This window comes from Corvus brachyrhynchos, unplaced genomic scaffold, assembly GCF_000691975.1.
Source record: "Corvus brachyrhynchos isolate BGI_N302 unplaced genomic scaffold, ASM69197v1 scaffold26, whole genome shotgun sequence".
Lineage (NCBI taxonomy): Eukaryota > Metazoa > Chordata > Aves > Passeriformes > Corvidae > Corvus > Corvus brachyrhynchos.
The window spans coordinates 6,353,597-6,371,380 of NW_008239324.1; the positions used below are offsets into that span (position 1 = coordinate 6,353,597).

Genomic DNA, 17,784 nt, shown 5'->3' on the forward strand with positions numbered 1-17,784 from the left:
AGGGAATAAATGGAGATGGGTGCGGCTATAGAGCAGTTCCTGCTCTTTCATATTCACACAAATCTCATGTGTAAAATCAATAAGATCAGAATTTCAATCAATAAGTTTCATTTCAATGGTTCTAGCCAGAGGGAATTATGAAGAGTGCTGTATAGGAAAAACACAATGAAGAAATCCAAAGACGGTGTCCTCATGAGATGGCTGCATTTTCTTCCCGTCTCCTCCAACAGCTTGCCAGCCTTGGACTCATATTGGGAAACTCTCCAAGGGCTTTACTAAGAGAATTAGTCTTTCGTATCAGCCTCTGGCTACTCGTTATCTGACAAATTTGTAGCCCAAGCTTCCTGCCATGGAGAAAATTATTTCTCTTCTTCTTGACCAGTGTGGAGTCTGCACTCAGCCCTTTGTCCCATGAACATCCCCATTCCTACACAATAATCTGCTAATTTCTTTCTTAAGGGAAAATCAGAAATTGGCAAGTTTTTTCCTTACTCTCTTAGCTCTCAGAAAAATTCAGGGGAGCAGCTGTGAAATTGAACCATTTCTGAGCCATTTTTTTTGCTGCTGCTAACTGAGCAGAGCTGTAGGAAATGTTTCTTTTGAAATTTTCTTAGAGGGAAATTTCATTTTTTAAAAAAATCTGCTTATTCATGGCAGATGAATTTCAAGAACCTGAAAGAAAAAAGACTACCTCCTCCACCAAACAAAATGCATTCCAGCCTACTTGGCTTTTGAGATAAATATATAGGGTTTTGTTGCTGAAAAAGATGTTTCCCTTTTTCAAGAGCTGACAGAAGTCCTCTTTTAATAAAAAGTGGTTGCTGGTAGTAACAACTTCAGATGAAAATAGGCTTCTTTTTTTTCCCCTTGTAAATGAGAGAACCTCTCCATTAAAGGTGGAGAGGAAGAACTTTCTGGCTGTTCCTGCAGTTAAACTATTTCATCAAGGTGCATAAAGAACATACTTGTTTCTGCTCTCTCTTCCAAACCTAAGAGTCAGCAGTGTATTTTAAACTGAAGTCTTTATTCTCCTGTATCTGATCTGTGCCTCAGCAAAACCCAGCTTCTTTCTGCAATCAGTTTTCAACCATTGTGCTAGAAAAGTTAATCAGATAGTCTTCTTTAAGAAGTGAAGGGTGGTAACAGGACTGATGGATGCCTTTGAAAAAGACTGTGCCAAAGTGATGTTGCGGGGTAAATGACAACTTTATGATCTCGCGTGTCTTGTCCTGTTCTGGGGACTTCCAGACTGGGGAGAGATGAACCCTCCAGCACATCACCATCCTGGGCTCTGCTACCCAGCTCAAGGGTTTGTAGAGTGCTCTGGCTTTCTTCCTAGAATCGCAGAATGTTTGGAGTGGAAGGGACCTTTCAAAGCCATCTAGTCCAACCCCTCCTCAGTGAGCAGGGACAATTTCAACTAGACTGTGTTGCTCAGAGCCTTCCCCAGTCTTGCCTTGAATGTTTCCAGGAATGGAGCATTCACCACCTCTCTGGGAACCTACAATGTCTCACCCCCTTCAAAATCAAACATTTCTTCCTTATATCTAATTTAAATCTACCCTCTTCTGGTGTATAACCATTACTCCTTTTCTTATGGCAACAGATCTTACTGAAAAGTTTGTTCCCATAGCCAGGAGGTAGTAAAGAGGGGTGAGAAAACTATTCTGTGGACTTTGAAAAAGTCTCATAGCTACCATGACACTCCCACCACCACAACTGAGGTTGCAATAGTATTGGAGGGAATACCACATTGGATCCATCCCCGTAATTAGTTGATATTGCAGGATCAGCACATCCTCAGAGAACTGGTGGGTGGGATGAGGAGGGAGTGGGGCAAGCCCAGAATGATGTGACTGTAGGAGGAAAGCTGCAGAGCTTTGCAGCTTGTCTTTCCCCTGCTACTTCGGGATTGTTCTGTCCAATCTATAATCTTATATTCCTTCAGTACAGTTTTAATGTACGTGCTAATGGAACGGCCACCAATCCCACGGAGAGATAGCGATGCATTCTAGCAGATCTCACCATTAGGAAGTTTTCCCCGGATATTCAGCTTAATTTTTCATTCTTTAAATTGATGTCAATTACCCACCAGCTAAACCTAGTTATGCAGTGGAAGACAGGTTTAAAATACTGCATGATCTCACTAAATTGGAGAAATGGACAGAAATCAATACAATGAGAGGCAATAAGAACGCCCATAAAGGTTAAATGGTTGATGCAGGAAGGATTAATTAAATGCACAGATACTGGGTTAAATTGCAGATATCCGTACTTCACTCTTACTCCATACCCCACAAATATGTTCTACTCCAGCAAATCAAATGAAGTAGCACCTTAGAATTTGACTAGCGATTTAGAGAAGTAAAGATGAGTATTAAGGGAAGAGATGGTCTGGGGTGGATTTATTGTGTAGAAAATTGGCTATAAAAAAAGAATGAGACACCAAGAGTAAAAAAAAAAAGTGACCTGTCAATAAGTATAATTGGTGTCAAGAAGTAATTTGGACAGCCTGATGGAGTCTAGAGAAATGCTGAAAAAGCTAATTCTGTTGTTAGTTTTTCATGCCTCTCTGGGTGGACGATGATAACTACAGTACCTGGGAGTCACTGACTGGAGTCACCAGCTCCTGTCTTGGAACTGGGTGAAGTTTTTGGGCTATGGCTCATGGGGTTAACACATTTGCATGGCAGAGAGATACAACAGCCTGTCTTCAAAGTACTTGGAACTAACCTTAGAAAGTTTTCTGTTCAGGTCTGTCATGCCACAGAGAGGAGAACAGGATGTATTCTGGGGAAAGTAACAAATGCCAGAGAGAAGATCTGCAGAGGAAGCTGAGAACTGCATGTACCAGGGCTGGAGGAGGTCCTGGGGCTGGGCTGTCTACCAGTCCCAGAAGACAGCAGCTGAATGAAAGCACTGCTCAGTACTGTGCTTCAAACCAACGATTTCCTGAGGATCCACATCAGTTTCTGCCCAATAAAGTCTTTTTAATATAAAATTAAAGGCTTCTACTGCTTGTTTTAAGAAGACGTTTATTGTGTGGCCTGAAATAGGAGATTACCTAAATCATCAGAGAGCCCCAAGTTATGGTTTCTCAAAGTGAGAAAGAACTTGTCAATAACCCTTGATGTAGTGTGAGCTTCTCTCTCTTTTCTGTAATGACTTTCAACTCCCAGCTCTAAGGAGTCTTTGCAGTGTCAATGTTTTCCATTTTCTAGTGGTTCAGGGACACATGGTGGCTAAAAGGCTTGTAGGCCTACAAAAAAAATCGTAAGTGAAGTGATTAACTCTTTTGCTGCTGGTCATTGAGAGGAAATCAGTACAGTTTCCCTCATGGGTCTTTTCACTGTTAGGTTTAGGTTTACATAATGATGGGCTGTTTTCTGCCCCTTCATCTGATCCAATTTCTACTTGTATGGTAGTGCAGATATTTCTACTTCTATGGTGATGGAAGAACTTAAATGGAACAGAACTGTAAGTGGGGAAGAAGCTGACATCTATCCACATTCCACAGTAGGAAGTATATAATAGCATGGCTGATTCAGCAGGTGCACCAGTAACCTTGAAAAGCCACAAAACTGAAGCCATGCGATGTTGCCCTTCAGGGAAGGGTGAAATGGTGCCAAAAATGAGACAGGGTAGCTGACCTTGGCTTGGAGCTTAATGACGACAAGGATCCGTCAGCCCTTTACTACTTCTGTTTCCACAACATCAAAGGTGATGATTTAGTCGGAATTAAATTGTTCCAGCCACAATCCAGGAGTGCTGGTTAGAGTCAAAGTCTTGATTACTTTGTGGAGGAAAATCAGTCATTGCTTGGTCTTGGTGAAACTGAGCTTAACCTTCTGCATTGCGCATTCAAGCTCAGACATGCTACGGATTGCACACAAGTGTCATTTCATTCAGCTACTGTCATCAGATGCAAGACTTGGATAGACAATTAAAGTGGCTCCATTTACAGCACTTCAGGAACATTCCTGGTTTTGTATAAATGCTATCCAGAAACCTTGCAGCTCTCATTCACACAAGTAGTCCTGATGAGTGATCTTATTGAGGAATGCTAATTCAGTCCCTGAAAATATCAGTATATACTTGTAAGATTCACAGCTCTCAGAAGCTAACTCCAAGTACAAATATACCATTAGTTACCTACAACTCCTGCACTTTTTCTCTGCAGAAACCTCTCGATTTTTTAAAACAGAATTATCATTGCTTTTCTATTAGAAATATCTGTTAAAATATTTAAAAGAAGCATCAGCTCTACCAAGTGTTGTTTCAATGTTATGCAGTGCTTCCTGATTCTAAGTACTGATGTGATTCACAAAGGCTGGCTTTAGCTGACAGAGGCTGTAATCAGTGGAGGAAAAGAGACACTCCTCTGGAGGATGAATAACAGGAATCATCTCTCACCTCTGATTTTGAAGAGAGCCCACAGACTGGCTGTCCTTGGCTGAAGCGAACCTTCGCGAGTATCCCTCACAATGCCGTGAGACAAGGACTTGCTTTCATAGGGAGGGGATGTGGGAGAACAAATTCTGCACGTGCAAAACAGGCAGTGGTATTCTGAGAAGGTCATGTTGGGGGAAATGACATCTCAGGCAAGAATGAAACAGTACCTGAAGCTCCGTATTTGGAGTATCAGTGCACTCAATATCAAAATATTGGCTGGATGCTAAACCTGATCCAGGTTCAAAAAGCAGAAGAAAAAAGTCCTGTAGAAAAGATCCATCAAAGGTTATTAAATACAGAAAATTACTGCCTCTGGCTAAAGCTGTCCCCGGGTGACAGACTGTCAGGAGCATGAGTGCAGGAGGAGAGGCTGCTGTGCTCGTATCCCTCCTAGCGCAGCCTCCACCAGCCTTGGAGAGAGTCAGGGAGGCTGGGCAGCTCATCAGTCTGCCATGGTGTGGCCATTCTTACCTACTGAGTGTGGCTGTGGCCACCAAGTATCGTAAAACTTACCAAGAGGGGGATGTGTCCCTGGGAGCTGCTGTTGGCTGTTTCTCTGGGTTTCACCAGGCAGCAGTGAAACTCCCCGTGATTTCGGTGATGTCAGAAACCAAGCGTCTGGCCAGCTCAAGAGAGTTCTACATTAATGACTAAGGTGTTGAAAAATGCATTGTCACAGCATGAAGAATTCAATTTCTGTAGTAGTCCAACTTGTCTGAGATATATTTGACTGTTGCCTGGACCAGAAGATCTGAAAATTGGCTGAAAATGCTTATTCTGTGGCTGAAGAAGGGTTTTTTCAAATGCACTGCATGAGTTCCCTGATCTCCTAACAGAATTGTGTCCAGGAGATTTGGGTGCTGGGGTGGGATCTCTGGCAACCTGCATCAATAGTTCATGTGGATATTAAGCTGGCTGGCTCTTGCTTTGTTGAATTCATGAAATGTTGTATTATCTTCACCTCCTTTACTGCTGGAAAACAATTACATTAAATTATTAACCACCTGTCCTCTTCCACCTTTCAGCAGGTAGTCCTATAGTTTGGCTATATTGCTATAGCTATTGGCTATAGTTGTTCTTTTTTGGGATGAACAGATATGTAAATATAAGTTATTAATATCCTCATGATTTTTTTAAAAATCTTTGGAAAAGGTAGATAATCCATTAGCATACATATAAGAATGATATTTCTTTCTACCCTCTCTCCTTTTCTTTGCTTGATATGAAGAACAAAACAGGTCAATGGGAAGGGTTTTTTAAGTACTGAAGATGAATGTGGCAGGATTTAACCTGTATGCAAAGCTGGAAGTTGTTTGGAAGAGAGAAAATTCTGGCTGTATGTAAGTCCATTGCCTTCAACAGGCTGATTCCAAGGTAGAATTAAAATGTGTTTTCTCTACAGCAGAAAGTAAGGGTCTTAGCAGTTATTTTTTCTTCCTGATGATAATCAGTGGTTGTAGAGGGTTTGGAGGTTCATGTGACAGCCGTAGATCTCTTCTGTCCCAGAACAGCCCTGACCTGCACGAGCTGAACACCAGAGGCACGTACGGGAATGGACCTGTACTCCTGGCAGGAGGAGGATGGTTCAGGAGGGGTCTCTGGCAGCTCAGCACAAGTGTTATCAGGAAAATAAAATCAAAATAATCAAACCAAAGCTCAGGAAGGAACTGAGGATATATCCTGGGCAGTTTTGACATAAAAAAGTAGTGAGGTCGTGTATTTCCTCTATCCATTATAGCAAATGGGTCATACTGGCTGGCTGGCTCAGGAATAAATACAGTTTTAATCTCTTAACCAAGTCTACAGCAAATGAGTCTCAGTGAATCCCAGCTAAATGAAGAGATATAATGGATATATTTGAGGAAAGAAAAATCTGCTTTCAGTGTGGCTGTGCTGCTGGGTGAGTGGGTTGCTGGGCTCACCCTCCATTCCTGTGTGCCCAGGCGAGCCAGAGGATTTTGGGAATGACCAAGTCATGGTGAGGCTGCACAGTGATGCACCCCTTGATCACACCACTCCAGGAGCAGCCCAGGAGGCCACCCTGCCATGGGATAGTTGGTCACCATCCTGAGCCTTCTGTGATGAGCAAGTGGCTTCCGTGGTTGCTGGGTGATGGCAGCACTGAACAGCAGCGCAAACACATGCTTGTGTTGCTGGGCTGGTCCAAGGCAGGGGCTGGTAAAGCACAAATCTCTGCCTGTTTTTCTCTTTCCTTGTAGAAACTTCAGCCCCATGTCTTACTCTTGGGTCCTGGTCTCTGCAGTGAAACTGCAGTGTGTTTTCCTGTGGAATATAAGACAAAATGGAAATTAGGCTGTGCATTACTACCAGGGGGTCACAAAGAGAACCCCAAATCCTGGATGCCATCTCAAAAGGGGCTGCTCTTTTCTCTGAAAATCATTTTCACAATTTCTTTTGCAGTGCTATGGAGAAATACATCCCAAGTCTTCAAGCATTTGCTCAAGTTGCAGTAACAGGGAGCATTGCAGGGAACAGAAGAACAGGGCACTGAATCCTTAAGTATATACAGAGTTATCAAGTGGTATCTAAGTTCCTTGGGTTATGACCATAGCAGGACATGTAGGTCCCTACTGTCTCCCTCCTAAAATCTCCATCTGGTTCCAGTAGACACATAGGAAGAATGATGGAGTGTGTCTGAACAACTTTTGTGATTGTATGGGGCAGATGGAAGTCTAACAAAATTCCTTACTTTATAGAAAGAAGTGATAAAACCTTATCTGAAGAAAATCTGAACCTGTAAAAATCTCAGGTGTCTGAGATCCTTCTCCAGACCATATTTTACATTTCCTCTTTTCTTCCTGTGATGTTTTGTCTCCAGATTTTTTCTCCTTCTCTCTTAACTGTCTTTCCTCATTTCATTCCACACTGCTATTCCCAGTTTTTTTTCTTGCTCAAATTCCTGCTCCCTTTTAGAGAGCATGGGGGTAGCTGGGAAGATGTCTGTGAGTCACAGATAAACAATCTCCTCTGTGAGTAACTATTTCAGATCTTGCCTTGCAATGACACAGGGTGCTGTCGGTGCCTGTTAAAGAGAAACCCTCCTTTGGGAGCGTGTCCTTGCTAACTAGGAAGCTTTTATCTTCCAAATACCTTTAAACCCACACTTGAGTCTGTGTTTGCTTGTCTCAAGACAAAACTCAGTAGTTACTGTTGGTGGTGCCAAGGTGAGATGATGTGAGCCTGTGGATACGAGTGCCCTGCTCTGGGTTTGCTTGCTCTCTGCACTGCCAGGAAGCTCTCTGAAGGTGGTTGGACACTGTTTATTTGCACAAGGCTGGGTGCTGCAAGAATTATGCTTACATGACTTCAGCTTAGAGCAGGGCAGATCCTGGCAGGGGGATGTGTTCCCCCACACTACGTTTGAGTGGGAGATTCTGGAAAAATTGTCATTATTTGGGGCAATATCAACACACCTGGTAGTGATCCCCCAGACACCCTCCATGCCAGTGTGACAGCCTGAAAAATGCTTTTTTCATGTGACACTACTTTGGGGCCAGATCTAGGGAGCAGGAGGTGCCCAATCCTTCCTCTTTGGGTTTCTCAAGACGTGTTTTTTCTGGGACCACTTGGTATGATGAGATGAAGAGCTTCAGGTTTGTGGCACGCTGCCTGTGTCCCAGTGGCTGTAGCATTTCAGGAAGGCGCATCAGGATGTGCATTGCAAGTCCTAATTTTTTTTGCCAGATTTGCCCTGTTGATGTCCCTGTGGTGGTGGCCCTGAGTGGGCACCATATGAGAGGAGAGCAGTTGTTTCCTACTGGTGAAGAGCAACTGAGGCAGCTCCTGTCTGTGCAGTGCCTTTGCTGATACAGTTTTGCTTTTCCCCTGTGACAGGACAGTCTTACCTTGGTTTGCTTGGCTTTATTGAGAGAAACAAGCTGAAGGGGTAGGAGTTATCTGAAACTCCCACTCATCTGCCTGGTACATTGCTTCTCTTGCAGAATATTTAGCTTTCAGGCCATGGAGACTGCATCAAGCTTCATCAGCTGATGTTGAACGTTTTTGAAGTTTCAATTGCTTCCTTGCCTGAGATGGAGCTATCATTTTTATTGCTTTGGTTGCTTAGGCAGGGAAAGGGAAAGATGAACAAATCAGTACAGCCCTCTTGAATTAGGATTGATTTTCATGAATTCTTCTTGTTGATTTTGAAATGCAATTGTTTCTAAAACATTTAATTGATTGAGGTTTTTTCTTTCTTCATTCTTTTCAGCAGCATTTGTCCTCAGCCATTTTCCACTGCTGGGAGAGGAAAAAAAAGAAAATAAGCTCTGTGTGAGATCAAGATTTCAACGCATTACACACCAAAACATTTGTTGCTATTTACTTTTAAAAGTGCCCTTCTGAGGCTGCACGGCTACAGCTGCCATCTGTTCGGGATTACGCTTTGGAACTCCTGGTTTCTCTGCAAACCTCCCGCCTGGCGCTGCTCCGCTGGCAGAGGGAAGAGGTGGTGGGGACAGGGCTGGCTGCAGGGGAACAGCACCTTCACAGCTGGAGCTGCAATCCTGGTTGTCAGGAGACCACCAAGATGGAAAAAGATTGCAGTTAGTGAAGGTGACTCCAGAGCATTTTTTCCAAGAGTCAGTGAGATATTCATTATGTGTTTGTTGAAACACCAGAGAGGGCCATGACAGGAGTGTTGCTACTCATCTCTGTTTAGTCAGACAGCAGGGTGATGTGGCTAGCATGTACCTGAGCCCCTGCAAAAACCTCTGCCCAGCTCAGCTCCTGAGCTGTGTGAGGTGGTGGCAGGACAGAGTTTTTCAAGGTGCAGGGGAAAAACACCATCCCCTGAAGTGGCAGGAGCACAGCTGTGTCGTGGAGTCCATCTCGCAGGCGGGGTGAGTAACTTCCAGTGCTGGAAATCCCTCAGGCAGCAAGTGTGCTTCATCACTTGATGAATCAACTGAGGGAGGTTTACTTCAGGAGCCAGTGCAGGCTGTGTTTAGCTCTGTGCTTTGGGAATAAAGGGCTTTTCCAGTACAGGAAACATGAGGTTTCATTGTGGTGTGGTCTTTTTCTCTCTTGTCCAAAACAGGTTTGTGCAAAAGGTCTAAGCAAAGTCTCTGGGATTCATTTGGCAAGGAAAAGGATGGACCTTCTGTTGCCAGATGTGCAGGCCCTGCTCTGAACTTACAATTTTCAATGGCTCCAAGAGCTTTCACTATTCCCTGCAGGTGGTGGGAAGCTGGAGAGTCCCACTGACCAGCTGCAAACCCAATGGAGATGCTGGCACAGCATTTTCCTCCCTGCTTGGATCTGCCTTACAAGCTCTAATGGCAACAGATGCTAATTGTTAACATAACAGTCGTCACCTTTGTGGCTGTAACTCTTCTCTACGTGTCCCTGTACCCTTAGCCCATCCCAGCTCCCACATTACTGATATGACAAATGGTTAAGCTATGCAGGAGCTTGGAGATGGGTCTGTGTTTACCAGCTTTGCAAATCAAAAAAATGATGTAATAAAGGCTGAACTCAGGGTATTGCTTGAGCCTGTGTCAGGGAATTCTGGCTGCCTGAAAGGGTCCTGCTTTTTGCAACATGGACTTCTGAGGCCAAATTAATGAAATTTCTCAGAGACACAAAAAATGAGCACTGTTTTTCACAAGTATTCAGCAAACAAGAATTCTTGTTGTGCCAGGCTGTACAGATGAAGGAAATTTGTTTCTCTGGGCTGGATTCTGGATGCTTTTTTTGCATTTTTTGACTTGTGAGCTTGGATATCTGGGGAAAGTCTGAATTATGGATGATACAGTAGCACGGTTCCTCTGGGTCCCCAGTATGTGCTCTGAGTCCCCAATACACTTCTGCTACAGAGGCTAAATGGATCTGCTTTTCTAGATAGTCTCTTACTTAGATTTGTAATTACAGCTAGAAATAATAAATTTTTTAGAAACTGACAGAGTTTAACCTCCCAAGCGGTGAGCAGTTTTTAAAAATTGCCCTGGTGCATCTCAGTGACTTGAGTAAATTAGAGAAATATATCCTCTCATGTGCTTCTTGTCTATTACGCTTCTGCTGCCCAGAAATTATTTGTACAGCTAGCAAAGAGGCAAGCCAAGACAGCGTCCCTGTTTATAGCAGTGCTGCCATTTGGAGGATCTATTCTTGCTTTGGATCACCCTGTCCATGGAAACTCCAGTCCCCAGAGCAGCACAGTGGGCTCAGCGCTGGCACTTGGCATTCCTCAGCCAGCCCAGGGAAGATGGTTTGGGAGAAATCAGTGTGGTTTTGTGGTTTGGTTCTCAGCTTTCAATGGTAATGAGCTGCTCTGCATTTGGTGTGCACAGTACAGCTGCTCCAGTGCAGCCCAAGGATGGGCTCATCCAACTATTTTGGTTCACACCCCAGATTTTTATAGGTTTATCACTAATCACTTTGCATAACCATGGTGGAAACATATGCAAGGTTGGTTGTGCAGAGGCTTTACACTAGTTTGACCATGTTGACTCAGAAAAAAGTTTCTATGAACCTGGTGCCAGGTTTGTGAGGAGCTGGGGATGGGGAGGAATTTCTTTGCTCTTTAAGTGGCTAGATAGGCTGTGCTGTGATGTGCAAGCATTTAGGAGGTCTATTCTGGAACTAAACTACATGTTAGACCTTCTCATTTCCTCTAGGAATGTTTTTTCCCCCCTTGGTCTCCATGTCAATAAGATCTGGACTGAAATCGTGCCAGTGCTTTTCCAGATAATATCACCAAATGCAAGGGAAAGGAATAATGCACTTCCTGGATGGGTCCCTGGGGGCTTGCAGCGCTTCTGGTGACTGCAGGGATTCTGGCTGTGGGCAGAGAGGGAGGCAAGAACCATCTGGACAGCACTGGGATGGGAACGCGATGGCCAATTTTTTCTTGGACTAATCACATCAGGCAATGGAGCCAGCAGCAAACTGTGTCACGAAGAATGTAAAATATTGGCAACATCCCAGGCCTTTCCATTAGGGCTGGATTTCCCATCTCATCTTCCTCCTTCCTCAAACCCGTGTTGATGCTGTTTTTTTCTTGAAGAATTAAAGTATGCCAGATTCTGGCTTCTGTCAGGTCACAGTGTTGTCAACTCAGGCATCCTGCCACAGCCCAGTAGAGTCTTAGGGAATCTGCTCTCTGAGGTTACGAAATCAAAGCTTGAATTGTAATAGAGGATTAATCTTTTCAAATTCACCTTTAGGCCATGAAATTCTGACCATCTCCATATTCATATTGTAAATGGGTTTTATACGTTTGCTGGAAAAAGCAAGGAGGTGGGATAGTTTGCATTCTCCTTGCTGGAAAGCAACACTTTTTAACCCTTTGGGTCTGATACATGTGGCTGGAGGGAGTGAGATTGGCTTTTTGCTGAAGGCTGGGGTTAAATTTGAGAGGCATGTGGGAGCTGAGACACAAGTGTGACCTTTCCCAGACCAGGTTCCCAGCACTCCAAGGCTGACCAGCATCATGGTTTGCAGCCTCTCCAGCGCTGGAAGGCTGGGCTAGCAGACCTTACCCAGAGGTCTTCACAGAGCTGCCTGCAGCACTCAGTCCCTGCTACAGCAGCATCAGCAGCATGGTCAGATTCAGTGCTGCTTTTCCACTGCAGCCGCTTGCTTGAGCTCAGGATTCAGCAACTCTTTGGATAGAGATCAAAGGCTTCATCAGAGAATGGGGGTGCTGTTGGTTCTGCTTGGTCTCTAATCAAAAAAGCACAACCCATCAGCAATTCTTGTTGACAGGACATGCAGGGCAGTGAATCCCTTCTTTCTTCCAGTGCTTAAGAGGTGGTTTTGATTTTCAGATGCGTGATTGTGTTCCTCAGTTGTCAGGCTGTGTTTAATTATTTAATTAGTCATGCAAATTTCTCTGGCATTTTTGTACATCCATGTTGTTACTCTAGCAATTAAAAGGCTGCTTTGATGAGCTCCTCTTGTGGTGCGTGGTGCAGCAGAGCCTGCTCAGCAAGGTTTGGATGGGGTGGGCGGTGAAGTGATGAAGGCTCACTGAAGGACCATCAGGGGTACGGAGAGGAGGGGTCTCCTGCTGGCAGTGGAAGACTGGTGATTTACCTGACCTTGAGAAACTGAAAATACCAAGCAATAGCTGGCCTCTGATGGAGTGAAATGTTGGCCTGGGGCACTGCATGAACTCACCACTTCCAGTGTTACTGATGGCAGTAAAAGTCCCATGGAGTCCCTCACAGGATGCATCATCAACCACACAACCAGGCAGAAACCTCCCAGTTTCCTGTCTCAGCCTCACAGGGAATCAATGGGAGGAAATGTTTAATGGGCAATGAGCTTCTCTGAAAGAGAAACATCCAGTGCCATGTTCAGTGGTGCCTTCAGACCAAATTGTACATATCTCCTTGTGTAAATTGGACAAAAACCGGCCAAGGTAACTGGAGGAGTGACAGTCCTCAGACTTATATGATGGGGGCAATTATTTTCTTGAGAATATATGTATGATTTGTGTCTCAGCTAAGAAGCAGCATCTGTAGGTTCTTCCTCTGCCAGAGGAACTGGTGGTGAACAGGAATAGTTTCCAGTGGCCCATGTGAGCACTGTGGGAAGGGACGTGAGGGTAGTATCAATGTGTGAAAGTGGCTCATTATATGGAGGGCAAGTGAATTCTGTAGATGGGTCCAAGTTTTATGGGCCTACAAAGCCTTGAGGGTAAAAACTTGTTTTGTTGATTGTGGAACAGCAGGAGAAGCTCTTGGGACAGAGAGTGCTTGAAGGGCACAGCCTGGTGTCATGCTGGGAACTTTAATTCAAGCCAGCATTGGTGGGCTTGAAGTGAGCTCAAAAGCTTTGATTGTTGGTTCTTTGGAAATCCATTTATCCTGCCTATCACCCTCCTAAAATTAGGTTTTGTTTCGCAGCCCTTAATTGTTTTACTTTGTCAAACATTGTTTGATGGGAAATCAATCTCAGTGTTTTTGCTATTGCTTTGTCAAGGAGGCCTCCCCCTTCTCCAACTTATTCCATTAATATTTACTCCACTGGCAGGTAGGATCCTGAATTAAAGTTTCTGTTATTTCCCCATCTCCCTGCTGCTTTCTCTGTACTTTTGATCAATGTTCAAGTTGCTTTGACTCTATAAATTTATTGCCCTACATTTTCTCTTGCAGCCTCTAAGCTGCAGCTGTATTTTGCTTGCAGGTCTCCTGAATCCACATCTCCTTAGCACTGTCTTCTTCCAGCCTCTCCTGTCTCTGACTTTTTTAGATCACTGTAAGGAAGAAGCTGCTTTAGGACCTCGTTGCTCACCCCTGTAATTAATACTGCATTTCAGCCCTGTGTCTGTCAGTGCTGGGGGTGAGCTGGGGACATGCTTCGTGTTGGAAGGTGGTGAGGAAGTTCTCCGTGGGGGAGGCATTAACTTCACACTGTCCCAACCAGGCACGGTCATCGCTTGGCACCAAGGCTCTTGTGTCTCCGTGGGGGCCTGGCCTGTTTTGTCAAAGCTCTTAATGTGGGCAGTGGGTGGGTGGCTGGAGGGAGCTAGGAAGGCAACTCTGCTGACATGGAGCTGGCGTGATGCTTCAGCATGTGAACTGCCACTTTGTGCCTCTGCTGGGGAGGTGCTTCATTACTCTCACTGAGAATGAGACTTCCTTCCTCCTGGAAATCCTGTCCGGGAAAGCAGAGGAATCAGTTATATGAATCCACTGGGACAATTCACAGAATAGAAAAATACTTCTGCTGCCTGTTGGAGCTAAACAATTCAGGGGCCCAGTGGTGGGCACTGGAATGGGCATAGCAGGATTGGCTGTATCCCATAAGCCACAGCCCGTGATGAGCAGGGCTGTGCAGTGCCAGGGGAGGAGAAGCTCCCTGAAGGCAGAGTTCATCTAGACCCAACCTCTGCCTTTCGGGGCAGGGGTGTGGAAAAGGTGCACAGGAGTGAGACTGGGCTGTCATATTAATATAGCAAATGGCTTTTGTAAGCTGCCTTACAGAGGAAAGAGGGTGTTGGCTGGCAGCACATGATCTTGGCTTTTCTCTCCTCCCAGCAAGCTGTCAGAGGGTGGGTGCTCCTGCACTGCAGCTCAGTGGCAGCAGATGAGTGATGTGAAGTGGTTTTCTCCCCGTCTTGTCTCATCCTCCCACACTCCAAACCCCCTGCTGTCCCCCTGCAGTGGGTGCTCCAGCAGCACCCAGGGGTTCTCTGGCCATCCTGCAGCCCTCAAGGAGGGGATGTTGTAACCCAGGAGCCTGGGAACACCACGTGGTTCCCAGCACATGGGGTGATATGATGCAATGGAGTAACATTTAAGGCAGTCAATAAAGAGCAGAATGCTCATCTGTTGGTTACATGAGGCCACCTACCAGATCACTTAGTAACTGAGCATGGACCAAGCACAAGAAGAGAGGGAAAAGGCGTAATTCAGTGATAGTTTAGTAGTAATTTATCATTTATTTATGTTTATGGTTGGTTCCCACTCAGCACGTGGGTCAGGGTGGGATGTGTGCTGTGTGCTGTGTTTGGCAGAGGACCAGGTCCCAGTGCTGTGTCCCAGCACAGGGCGCTTCTGCACACTCTGGCAGCCAAAAGAACATGAAAAAAAAAGAACTTTCCCAAACTCCTGGAGGGAGATAGTGTTTGTGCAGCTCAGTGGACCACTGAAGGCTGCATGGACGGAATACCAGGACAGGAGGAAAACGCTGACATAAGAGCCAAGAAGACATTTATTTCTGTACCAACTTGCTCAGCCCTGGCTGTATTAAAAAGCCATTTTCTTCCCATCCGCCTCAGAGCTAAAACCCCAGCCCTGAGGACACAGCATGCCCCACTTGCCCTATGTCTGAGGGTGGGATCTGGTCCCTCAGGGTGATGTGCAGGACCTTTTCCCTCATGGGGGATGCAGAGGGCACATCTCCTGTGAGGACCCTCCCCCAGCTCAGCACTGGGCCGAAACACGAGGGGAACTCAGGTTTCAGCCCCTTGGTTTGCTGACTCAGGGCCTCGCTTTTGGCTGCTGCCACTTCCTGGAGTTCATTGTTTGGCCATGCTTCCTTCCTCCCCGGTCCAGCACCGGTGAGGGAGGGATCCCCTTGCTGGGGGATGAAAGATTCTGCTCCCAAGTGCCAGTTCATCCCCATTTTCTGCACATCCCCTTCCCCATCCTGCCCCAGCAGCCATTTCTAAGGAGAAGTAATGCTACAGAGGAGGGGAGAGATGCTCCCTCCCTGCGTCTCCTCTTCCAATCCTTAGAACTGCTGGGCACTCAAAATCCACCACTGCCTTCTGAAACTAATCCTCAGATGACAAACTAAGTTGTGGCAATGTCTGGGATAAGCCTGCTTGGATGCCCTGACCAAAGTGTCTCACTTTGACAGCTCCCTGTTCTTTGGCTCTGATTATGTAGAAATGGGTGTTTAGGAGAAAATGTTCTTCAAAGGCTTTTGTGTCTTATGAAAATGGAGAGATAAACACAGATTACTTGAAAAGTGCTAAATGAATGATGGATGCAATCTGGCTTGATCCAGCTGGTAGAGGTTTTATGCAGAACTCAGTCTGGCTCGTTGCTGGGCACCTAAGCTTTGCTTAACCTCAGGTTTACAGAAAATAGTTTTAGTTCCATTCAAATATGTCCCAACAGTCATTCAGTCCCATCTGCTAAAGGAATTGTACCTTTCCCAAGGCCAAACAGTTCTCATTTGTGCAGCCCATTTGTGTTTCTTCTTTGTGTTGCTTCCTTTCAGCCCTCTTTGAATAAACCAGAGCTGAATTATACCCTGGAAAGAGAATGCAATTGGTCAGTGGTAATGAGGAGCAGAAGTGGATTATTTGGATAAGTATTAATTCCTAGCGGCTCTTGGAGGTAGCAGAGCTTCCAGGGAAGCACATGGCCTTGTGGAGGATGGGGTGAAGGTTGGGTCCAAGCAACGCTTGGGATAACCCCTCCATCCAGGACAGAGCTGCATCTCTCCCATTCCACCTGCACCCAGATGCCCGTTTTATCCCTGTAAGATGCCTCTTCTGATCACAATACCTGTCTCATTTCAAGACCCATCTTCAGCAAAGCCCCCCTAACTCAGCTGCTCACAGCAAGGGCTGGCAAACTGCTTGGCAGTAGCTCAGCGTGGCTGTGCCTGCTGCAGCGATGCCAGTGCATGTGCTGTGTAGTGCAGGGATGCTCAGGGAGGTTCAGCTCCTCCTGCTGTCACTCACCTGGCAAAAAATGCTTCACTAATCCAGGTTTACTCAGGTTTTTTCAGGTTTCTGGTTTATGGTATTTTCCAGCATTTTATTATAATTTTTCTTATTTAAAAAAAAAATCCTCCTTTTTTCATCTCACCTTGGGTTTGCTTTTCTGTGTTTTCTCACTTACCCCTCCTCCTCCTCCAGCTGCACTGCAGTTTCACTAAGGTAGCCCAGCTGGCCTTTCCAGACTGCAAGAAAGCCCTTTTCAGAAAATAAGCGAGAGATTTTATTGTACATCCATTCTAAAAATAAAATGGCCCGGTATTTCTAGAGCACCTTCCAGCTGCGGATTTCAGAGATCCTTGAAATTCTCAATTAGTGAAGCATCCCAGCTCCCTTGGGAAGGAAGCCCTGGGTATTGTTATTGGTACACCCTGTGAAGGAAGGACTGTTGCTTGTTCTGGGCTTTGCTCAGCCCCTGAAACTGTGAGTTCCTGCATGATATGAGGGGATATGAGGGGACTTGAGCCCTAGCTTGCTGTCTGCCAGATCCCAGCAGGAGCAAAACCTCTATTCCTTGTTCTAAATTAGGAGATTTGGTCCCATGCAGTTCCTGTCCATATTCTGCTTCCATTTTGTATCCCAGTAGCAAGAGGCAAAATCACCTTCTTCCTTTCATTTTTATACAGCACTGTGCACAGCCAGGGCTTAGTCCAAAATCCCCCCAAATTAGAATATGTTAAAATTGGTGTATTTTCCCCAGAACAGTGGAAGAAGGAATGATTCCCATGTCTGATTTGAAAGAACAGTGGTACAACAGCCCGGTGTGCTGGGTGGTGCAGACACACAGACCTACCTCAGGCTCCCCAGCTGTCCTCACAGCAGTTCACCCCCACATAAACAGGAGGGAAGGTTTCAGCATCTGTGTGAAAGCCTCCAACACAACCCCATGTACTGAGCAAGCTTTCAAGGGCTTATTTTTTTTGCATGAAGCATCCTTGAAATAGATAATTCCTCATGCTAGATGCTTTTTAAAAGCATTGAAGGAGCAGGACAGGAGCAGCAGCTGAGCTCCGCGGCTGCTCACCCCACGGCACAGCACTCGGAGCTGGGCCGGCTCTTACGGAGCCCTTATGGAGCAGCCAGGAGCATCGCCTCCCGTGTCCTCACATGGACCCAATGTGAGGAAG

At 45.5% G+C, this 17,784-nt stretch overlaps 1 long non-coding RNA gene across 1 annotated transcript; it reads left to right on the plus strand.

Moving 5' to 3' along the window:
• Positions 1 to 6,146: 6,146 nt before the first annotated feature.
• On the plus strand, positions 6,147 to 10,457 carry LOC108448366. Its single transcript, XR_001864264.1, has 2 exons — positions 6,147 to 9,314; positions 9,512 to 10,457. It is a non-coding gene; the product is annotated as an uncharacterized LOC108448366 (long non-coding RNA).
• Positions 10,458 to 17,784: the final 7,327 nt, after the last annotated feature.